Here is an 11,000-nt window from a genome sequence, read left to right on the forward strand (position 1 = left end):
TAAAGACAGATAGGAAGATTGGAAAAAAGAAATACAAGAACTACAAAGCAGTCCGCAAAAATCAAAATGCCAGTAGTAAGTCCTTTACTTATCAATAATTACTTTAAATATAAATGAATTACATTTTCCAGTCAAAAGATACAGATTGGCTGAATGGATTTTAAGAAAGAAAAAAAAGAAGCTGAGGTGCTTCAGCATCCTGGTAATGCTGTGCTGTGGGGCCCATGCTGTCCCTTAGCCAAGATGCCTGAGGAAATGCAGACCCAAGACCAATCGATGGAGGAGGAGGTGGTTGAGACGTTGACCTTTCAGGCAGAAATCGCCCAGTTGATGTCACTGATCATCAATACTTTCTACTCAAACAAAGAGATCTTTCTGAGAGAATTAATTTCAAATTCATCAGATGCGTTGGACAAAATCTGACAAGAAAGGTTGATGGATCCCAGTAAATTAGACTCTGGGAAAGGGCTGCATATTAACCTTGTACCAAACAAACAAGATCGAACCCTCACTATTGTGGACACTGGAATTGGAATGACCAAGACTGACTTGATCAATAACCTCGGTACTATCGCCAAGTTTGGGACCAAAGTGTTCACGGAAGCTTTGCAGGCTGATGCAGATATCTCTATGATTGGCCTGCTTGGGGTTGTTTTTTATTCTGCTTATTTGGTTGCCAAGAAAGTAACTGTGATCATCAGACATAACAATGATGAGCAGTACACCTGGGAGTCCTCAGTAGGGGGATCATTCGCAGTGAGGACAGATGAGTGAACCTATGGGTCGTGGAACAAAGGTTATCCTACACCTGAAAGAAGACCAAATGAGTACTTGGAGGAATGAAGAATAAAAAAAATTTTGAAGAAACATTCTCAGTTTATTAGATATCCCATTACTCTTTTTGTGGAGAAGGAACATGATAAAGAAGTCAGCGATGATGAAGCTGAAGAAAAGGAAGATAAAGAAGAAGAAAACGAAAAAGGAAGAGAAAGAGTCCGAAGACAAACCTGAAATTGAAGATGTTGGTTCTGATGAAGAAGAAGAAGAAAAGAAGGATGGTGACAAAAAGAATAAGAAGATTAAGGAAAAGTACATCAATAAAGAAAAACTCAACATAACAAAAGCCATCTGGACCAGAAATCCTGATGATATATTATTAATGAGGAGTAAGAATTCTACAAAAGCTTGACCAATGACTGGGAAGATCACTTGGCAGTGAAGCATTTTTCAGTTGAAGGACACTTGGAATTCAGAGGCTTTCTATTTGTCCCACAACATGCTCCTTTTGACTTGTTTGAAAAGAGAAAGAAAAAGAACAACATCAAATTGTATGTACACAGAGTTTTCATCATGGATAATTGTGAGGAGCTAATCCCTGCATATCTGAACTTCACTGGAAAGGTGGTGAACTCGAAGGCTCTCTGTCTAAATATTTCCCTTGAGGTGTTGCCACAAAGCAAAATTTTGAAAGTTATCCGGAAGAATTTGGTTAAAAAATGCTTAGAACTCTTTACCAAACTGGCAGAAGATAAAGAGAATTACAAGAAGTTCTATGAGCAGCTCTGTAAAAGTGTAAAGCTTGAAATATATGAAGACTCTTAACATTGGAAGAAGCTTTCAGAGCTGTTAAGATACTACACATTTGCTTCTGGTGATGAGATGGTTTCTCTCAAGGACTACTGCACCAGAATGAAGGAAAACTAGAAACATATCTATTACATCACAGGTGAGACCAAGGACCAGGTAGCTAACTCAGCCTTTGTGGAATGTCTTCGGAAACATGGCTTAGAAGTGATCTATATGATAGAGCCAATTGATGAGTACTGTGTCCAACACTGAAGGAAGTTGAAGGGAAGACTTTAGTGTCAGTCACCAAAGAGGGCTTGGAACTTCCAGAGGATGAAGAAGAAAAAAAGAAACAGGAAGAGAAAAAAAACAAAGTTTGAGAACATCTGCAAAATCATGAAAGATATATTGGAGAAAAAAGTTGAAAAGGTGGTTGTGTCAAACTGATTGGCAACGTCTCCATGCTGTATTATCACAAGCATATATGACTGCACAGCAAACATGGAAAGAATCATGAAAGCTCAAGCCCTAAGAGACAACTCAACAACGGGTTACATGGCAGCAAAGAAACACCTGGAGATAAACCCTGACCATTCCGTTATTGAGACCTTAAGGCAAAAGGCAGAGGCAGATAAGTACAAGTCTGTGCAGGATCTGGTCATCTTGCTTTATGAAACTACTCTTTTGTCTTCTGGCTTTGGTCTGGAAGATCCCCAGACACATGCTAACAGGATCCACAGGATGATTAAACTTGGTGTGGGTATTGATGAAAATAGCCCTACTGCTGATACTACTGAAGAAATATCACGCCTTGAAGGAGATGATGACACATCGTGCGTGGAAGAAATAGACTAAGCTCCAGCTGAGGGAAGACTTAAACACTGGTTCAGTACTCTACAATTCCTCTGATAATATATTTTCAAGAATATTTTTCTTTAGTTTTTGTTAACATTAAAAAGTCTGTATGGCATGACAACTACTACTTTAAGGGGAAGATAAGATTTCTTTCTACTTCTAAGTGATGCTATGATACCTTAAGCACTAAAGCAGAGCCAGTAATTTTTTTTTGTTTCACATTGGCTTATTTTAACAGATCGAGGTAATGTGTGTTGTAGGATGTATGTAACATGACATTTACTTTGTGGTCTAAAGTGTTTAGCTATCAATCTGTATTCCTTAGTAGGCCAAATCTTGTTATCCAAGTGTTCCTGAGCTGTATCTTGATGTTTAGAAGAAAAGTATTTGTTATATTTTGTAGGATCTACTTTTGAACTTTTCATCCCCTGTAGTTGCTAGTTCTGTATGAACTAGTCCTCTAGAAATAGGTTAAACTGAAGCAACTTGATGGAAGGAAATCTCCAGAGAGTTCTTGTTTTCCAAAGAAAAGTATTGTTTGGAGGAGCAAAGTTATATGCCTACCGAAGCCTATCACAAAGCTTTTCAAAAAATAACTCAGAGTCAGTCTTGTGGATGGAAATGTAGTGCCCGAGTCACATTCTGCTTAAAGTTGTAACAAATACAGATGAGTTAAAAAAAAAAAAGCCAAGATCTAACAATATGCTGCCTACAAAAGACTCTTTTCAGCCTTAAGAGCACATGTTAAAAGTGAAGGGATAGAGAAAGATATTTTACACAAATGTAAACCAAAAAAACATCAGGGAAAGGTATACTTCCATTAGACAAAATAGACTTTCAATCAAAATCTGTTGTAAGAGAAAAAGAAAGTCACTGTACAATGATAAAGGGATGACGTCATCTTGAGGATATAAGAACTGTAAAGATAGATGCATTCAACATGGGAACACCTAAACATATATAAAGCAAGTAGTAACAGAACTGTAGGGAGAAATAAACAGCAATATAATAATGAGACTTCACTATCCTACTTTTAAAAATGGACAGATCATTCAGACAGTGAATCAATGTGGAAACAGGAGACTTCAGTAACACCATTGGCCAAAAGGACCTAATAAACATATACAGAACATTTCGCCCAACAGAAGTTTAATACAAAATTTTCTCAAGGGCACATGGAACATTCTCCAGAATAGATCATGTTAGGTCACAAAACAAATTTTATCAAATTGAAGAAGACTAAAATCATCTCAAGTATCTTTTCTGGCTACAATGATATAAATATAGAAATAAATAACAGGAAGAAATGTAGAAAATTACAAATAGGTGGAAATTAAACAACACACTCATTAGCTACCAATCAGAGAAAAAATCAAAGGGAAAATCAAATGTATATGGAAATAAACAAAAATTGAAACACTACAGCTTTGCCCAGATGTGTCTCCTCATCCCCATGGAACAGGAAGCTAGGGAACCTGGAACACCCATCCAGGCCATCACCTGAAATAACAGAGAACACCTGAGAGTAAACAAAGATCAAATACATAGCCATCCGCTTATGCTACAGCTGTCTCTTACCCTTAAGCGCCATCTACTGCTCCGCAGTTCAAATTGCGCTGCCTAATATAAAAACTGCTAAAAGAAGTGAAAAGCGGTATAGAAACAAAGCCAAAAGACCCTGCTCAACATACGCTACAGTCGCACTACTTAGAGAGAAGGGGAAAGGAATAAAATATATAAGGAAAGAAAAAAAAATCCTATCCACACAAAAATAATTACAAAACTTAGAAGTGCCATCCTCTCCAGATGAAAGGGACCAGGATAAGGATTCTGGCACCATAAAAAATCTGAATCTTGTGCCATCACCAAAGAATTACACTAGCTCTCCAGCTAGGACTCATAACCAAAATGGGAGCTCAGAAATGACAGCTAAAGAATTCAAAGCATGAATTGCAAGAAGGCTCAATGAAGTCTGAGGAAATGTTGAAAATCAACACAAGGAAACTACTAAAGCTGTTCAAGAAATGAAAGAAGACATAAACATTTAAAAAGGAATTAATCAGAGATCCTGGAATTGAAAACTCACTTAAGAAATTTCAAGATACAATTGAAAGTTTTATCAATAGATTAAACCAGGCAGAAAAAAAAAAAAAGAATTTCAGCCTTTTAAACTAGCTCAGGCAGACCACACACAGAGAAAGAGAGAAGAATAAAAGAAAAGAAAAGAAAATCAACAAAGTCCTTGAAAAATATGCGATTATGTAAAGTGACCAAACCTATGGGTTACTGGCATTCCTGAGAGAGAAGCAGTAAAAGTGAAAAACTTGAAAAACATATTTGAGGGAAGAATTTAAGAAAAATTTTCCAATCTTGCCAGAGAAGAAGACATCTGAGAAAGACTTTACAAAATATATATCAACAAGGCACCGAGTTACCAGACTAAGCAAGGTCAACACTAAAGAAAAAAATCTTAAAGGCAATTAAAGAAGACGGTCAGATAACTTACAAAGGGATTCCCATCAGACTAACAACAGACTTCTCAGCAGAAACCTTAAAAACCAAAAGAGATTGGCGACCTACTTTCAGTATTCTTTTTCTTATTATTATTATACTTTAAGTTTTAGGGTACATGTTCACAATGTGCAGGTTTGTTACATATGTATCCACGTGCCATGTTGGTGTATTGCACCCATTAATTAGTCATTTAGCATTAGGTGTATCTCCTAATGCTATCCCTTCCCCCTCCCCCCACTCCACAACAGTCCCCAGTGTGTGATGTTCCCCTTCCTGTGTCCATGTGTTCTCATTGTTCAATTCCCACCTATGAGTGAGAACATATGGTGTTTGGTTTTTTGTCCTTGAGATAGTTTGCTGAGAATGATGGTTTCCAGCTTCATCCATGTCCCTACAAAGGACATGAACTCATCATTTTTTATGGCTGCATAGTATTCCAAGGTGTATATGTGCCACATTTTCTTAATCCAGTCTATCATTGTTGGACATTTGGGTTGGTTCCAAGTCTTTGCTATTGTGAATAGTGCCGCAATAAACATATGTGTGCATGTGTCTTTATAGCAGCATGATTTCTAATCCTTTGGGTATATACCTAGTAATGGGATTGCTGGGTCAAATGGCATTTCTATACAACAAGGCTACAGTAACCAAAACAGCATGGTACTGGTACCACAACAGAGACATAGATCAATGGAACAGAACAGAGCCCTCAGAAATAATGCCGCATATCCACAACCATCTGATCATTGACAAACCTGACAAAAACAAGCAATGGGATAAGGATTCCCTATTTAATAAATGGTGCTGGGAAAACTGGCTAGCCATATGTAGAAAGCTGAAACTGGATCCCTTCCTTACACCTTATACAAAAATTAATTCAAGATGGATTAAAGACTTACATGTTAGACTTAAAACCATAAAAACCCTAGAAGAAAACCTAGGCATTACCATTCAGGACATAGGCATGGGCAAGGACTTCATGTCTAAAACACCAAAAGCAATGGCAACAAAAGTCAAAGCCAATTGACAAATGGGATCTAATTAAACTAAAGAGCTTCTGCACAGCAAAAGAAACTAGATCTAGATCCCTGAGGAATCGCCACACTGACTTCCACAATGGTTGAACTAGTTTACAGTCCCACCAACAGTGTAAAAGTGTTCCTATTTCTCCACATCCTCTCCAGCACCTGTTGTTTCCTGACTTTTTAATGATGGCCGTTCTAACTGGTGTGAGATGGTATCTCATTGTGGTTTTGATTTGCATTTCTCTGATGGCCAGTGATGATGAGCATTTTTGCATGTGTTTTTTGGCCGCATAAATGTCTTCTTTTGAGAAGTGTCTGTTCATGTCCTTCGCCCACTTTTTGATGGGGTTGTTTGTTTTTTTCTTGTAAATTTGTTTGAGTTCATTGTAGATTCTGGATATTAGCCCTTTGTCAGATGAGCAGGTTGCAAAAATTTTCTCCCATTTTGTAGGTTGCCTGTTCACTCTGATGGTAGTTTCTTTTGCTGTGCAGAAGCTCTTTAGTTTAATTAGATCCCATTTGTCAATTGGCTTTGGCTTTTGTTGCCATTGCTTTAGGTGTTTTAGACATGAAGTCCTTGCCCATGACTATGTCCTGAATGGTAATGCCTAGGTTTTCTTCTAGGGTTTTTATGGTTTTAGGTCTAACATGTAAGTCTTTAATCCATCTTGAATTAATTTTTGTATAAGGTGTAAGGAAGGGATCCAGTTTCAGCTTTCTACATATGGCTAGCCAGTTTTCCCAGCACCATTTATTAAATAGAGAATCCTTTCCCCATTGCTTGTTTTTGTCAGGTTTGTCAAAGATCAGATGGTTGTAGATATGCGGCATTATTTCTGAGGGCTCTGTTCTGTTCCATTGATCTACATCTCTGTTGTGGTACCAGTACCATGCTGTTTTGGTTACTGTAGCCTTGTAGTATAGTTTGAAGTCAGGTAGCGTGATGCCTCCAGCTTTGTTCTTTTGGCTTAGGATTGACTTGGTGATGTGGGCTCATTTTTGGTTCCATGTGAACTTTAAAATAGTTTTTTCCAATTCTGTGAAGAAAGTCATTGGTAGCTTGATAGGGATGGCACTGAATCTATAATTTAGCTTGGGCAGTATGACCATTTTCATAATATTGATTCTTCCAACCCATGAGCACAGAATGTTCTTCCATTTGTTTGTATCCTCTTTTATTTCATTGAGCAGTGGTGTGTAGTTCTCCTTGAAGAGGTCCTTCACGTCCCTTGTAAGTTGGATTCCTAGGTATTTTATTCTCTTTGAAGCAATTGTGAATGGGAGCTCACTCATGATTTGACTCTCTGTTTGTCTGTGATTGGTGTACAAGAATGCTTCTGATTTTTGTACATTGATTTTGTATCCTGAGACTTTGCTGAAGTTGCTTATCAGCTTAAGGAGATTTTGGGCTGAGACAATGGGGTTTTCTAGATATACATTCATGTTATCTGCAAACACGGACAATTTGACTTCCTTTTTTCCTAATTGAATACCCTTTATTTCCTTCTCCTGCCTGATTGCCCTGGCCAGAACTTCCAACACTATGTTGAATAGGAGTGTTGAGAGAGGGCATCCCTGTCTTGTGCCGGTTTTCAAAGGGAATGCTTCCAGTTTTTGCCCATTCAGTATGATATTGGCTGTGGGTTTGTCATAGGTAGCTCTTATTATTTTGAGATATGTCCCATCAATACCTAATTTATTGAGTTTTTAGCATGAAGGTTGTTGAATTTTGTCAAAGGCCTTTTCTGTATCTATTGAGATAGTCATGTGGTTTTTGTCTTTTGTTCTGTTTATATGCTGGATTACATTTATTGATTTGCATATGATTATTGATTTGCATCCCAGGGATGAAGCCCACTTAAAAATATGGAACGCTTCACGAATTTCCGTGTCATCCTTGAGCAGGGGCCATGCTAATCTTCTCTGTATCGTTCCAATTTTAGTATATGTGCTGCCGAAGCGAGCACTTCAGTATTCTTAAAGAAATGAAATTCCAACTAATATTTCATATCCTGATGAACTAAGCTTTATAAGCGAAGAAGAAATAAAATTTTTATCAGACAACCAATCACTAAAGGAATTTATTACCAGTAGACCAGCCTTACAAGAGATCCTTAATGGAGTTATAAACATGGAAACAAAAGAATGATACTGGCTACCATAAAAACACACGTAAGTAGCCCACAGACCTAATAAAGCAATTGTACACAATTAAGACTATAAAGCAGCCAGCTGAAAACTTCATGACCATCAGGATCAAAACCTTGAATTTAAATGGTCTAAATATCCCACTTAAAAGGTACAGAGGGACAAGTTGGAGAAAACACAAAACCGATCTATCTGCTGTCTTCAAGAGACCCGTCACTCATGTCATGGCACCCACAGGCTCATAGTAAAGGGTTGGGGAAAGACTTATCACACAGAGAGAAAACAAACAAAAAAGAACAAGGGTCACTATTCTTATATCAGGTAAAACAGACTTTAAACCAACAACAGTAAAAAAGGACAAAGAAGTATATTTTGTAATGATAAAGGATTCCATTAAACATAAAGACTTTACTATGCTAAATATATATGCACCTAACACTGGAACACCCAGATTCATAAAACAGGTACACCTAGAACTACAAAAATATCTAAACAGCCACACAAAAGTGGGGGACTCGACACCACTGACAGTATTAAGACAGATCATCGAGGCAGAAAACTATCAGGGAATTCTGGACGTAAATTTGACACTTGGCCAATTGGACTTAAAAGAACTCTACAGGGCCGGGCACGGTGGCTCACGCCTGTAATCCCAGCACTTTGGGAGGCCAAGGCGGGCATATCACAAGGTCAGGAGATCGAGACCATCCTGGCTAACACGGTGAAACCCCATCTCTACTAAAAATACAAAAAATTAGCCAAGCATGGTGGAGGCCTGTAGTCCCAGCTACTCAGGAGGCTGAGGCAGGTGAATGGCGTGAACCCGGGAGGTGGAGCTTGCAGTAAGCCGAGATCGCGCCACTGCACTCCAGCCTGGGTGACAGAACGAGACTCCGTCTCAAAAAAAAAAAAAAAAAAAAAGAAAAACCTCTACAGACTACTCATCAACCACAGAATATATGCTCTTCTCAACTGCACGCAGAATGTACTCTAAGAGTGACCACATGCTTGGCCATAAGGCAAGTCTCAATAAATTCAAACAAATAGAAATCATACCAACCATACTCTTGGACCACAGGGGAATAAAAATTGAAATCAATGCCAGGAAGATCTCTGAAAACCACATAATTACATGGAAACTAAAAAACTTGCTTCTGAATGACTTTTGGATGGACAACGAAATTAAGGATGAAATAAAACAATTCTTTAAAATAAAGGAAAATAGAGATGCAACATACCAAAATCGCTGGGATGCAGCATAAGCAATGTTAAGAGGAAAGTTTATGATGTTACACTCCTACAACAAGGATTTAAAAGGATCCCAAATTATCAATTTATCATCACACTAAGAGGAACTAGAAAAACAAGAACAAACTAACCTAAAGCTAGCAGAAAAAATAACCAAAATCAGAGAAGAACTGAACAAAATTGATATTCAAAAATCCATTAAAAGGATCAATAAATCCAAAAGCTGATTACTTGAGAGAATAAACAAGACCAATAAACCACTAGCTAGATTGGCAAAGAGAGAAGATCCAAATAATCACACTCAAAAATGGCAAAGATGACATTACAACCAATCCCACAAAAATACGAAAGATCCTCAGAGACTCTTATGAACACCTCTATGCACACAAACTGGAACATCTAGAGGGAATGGATAAATAACTGGAAGCACACCACCTCCCAAGATTGAATCACAAGGAAGTTGAAACCCTGACCAGACTAATATCAAGTTCTGAAATTAAATTGTTCATGAAAAGCCAACCACCACCACCACCACCACCACCACCACCATCACCACCATCACCAACAGAAGCCCTAGACCAGATACAATCACAGCAGAATTCTAATAGACATACAAAGAGAAGCTGGTACCAATGCTACTGAAAATATTCCAAAAAATTGAGGAGGAGGGACTTTATTCCAGCTCATTCTATTAAGCAAGCAACATACTCATACGAAAGCCTGGCAAACATACAACAAAATAAGAAAACTGCAGACCAATATCCCTGATGAACACAAATGTAATAATCCTCAAGAAAATACCAGCAAAGCAAATTCAGCAGCCCATCAAAAATTTAATTCACCATGATCACATAGGCTTTATTCCTGGAATGCAAGTTTAGTTGAACATATATAAATTAATAAATGTTATTTACCACATAAGCAGGATTAAAGACAAAAACCATATGACAATCTCAATTGATGCAGAAACAGCATACAAAATTATACCATGTCCCTTCATGATGAAAACCATCAACAAGCTAGGCATCGAAGGAACATACCTTAAAATAGTAAGAGCCATCTATGACAATCCCATGGCCAGCATCATACTGAATGGGAAAAAGCTGAAAGCATACTCCCTGAAAATCAGAACAAGACAAAGATACCCTCTCTCACCACTTATATTCAATACAGTCCTAGAAGCCCTGGTCAGACTAATTAGGCAAGAGAAAGAAATAAAAGGCATCCAAAAAAAAAAAAAAAAAGAAGGAAAGAGAGCAAGTCAAACATCCTGCAGATGATATGATTCTATATCTAGAATATAAACTCTATAGCTTCTGCCTAAAGACTCTAGAACTGATAAACAATGTCAATAAAGTTTCAGGATACAAAACAATTTACATTTCTCAGAGGATACACCCAGTGATAGAACTGCTGGGTTGAACGGTAGTTGTAGTTTCCTTAAGAAATCTCAGGCTGGCCACGGTGGCTCACACCTGTAATTCCAGCACTTTGGGAGGCTGAGACGGGTGGATCACCTGAGGTCGGGAGTTTGAGACCAGTCTAACCAACATGGAGAAACCCTATCTCTACTAAAAATACAAAATTAGCTTAGCTTCGTGGCACATGTCTGTAATCCCAGCTACTTGGGAGGCTGAGGCAAGA

General features: G+C 38.0%; 1 non-coding gene and 1 pseudogene across 1 annotated transcript; one reads left to right on the top strand and one right to left on the bottom strand.

The window, feature by feature from the left end:
- Nucleotides 1-221: 221 nt before the first annotated feature.
- LOC134734433 (heat shock protein HSP 90-alpha-like) lies at nucleotides 222-2,421 on the top strand (annotated as a pseudogene).
- Nucleotides 2,422-7,820: 5,399 nt separating this feature from the next.
- On the bottom strand, nucleotides 7,821-7,927 carry LOC134734951 (U6 spliceosomal RNA). Its single transcript, XR_010117819.1, has one exon. It is a non-coding gene; the product is annotated as a U6 spliceosomal RNA (small nuclear RNA).
- Nucleotides 7,928-11,000: the final 3,073 nt, after the last annotated feature.

This window comes from Symphalangus syndactylus, chromosome 12, assembly GCF_028878055.3.
Source record: "Symphalangus syndactylus isolate Jambi chromosome 12, NHGRI_mSymSyn1-v2.1_pri, whole genome shotgun sequence".
NCBI classification, from domain to species: Eukaryota; Metazoa; Chordata; class Mammalia; order Primates; family Hylobatidae; genus Symphalangus; species Symphalangus syndactylus.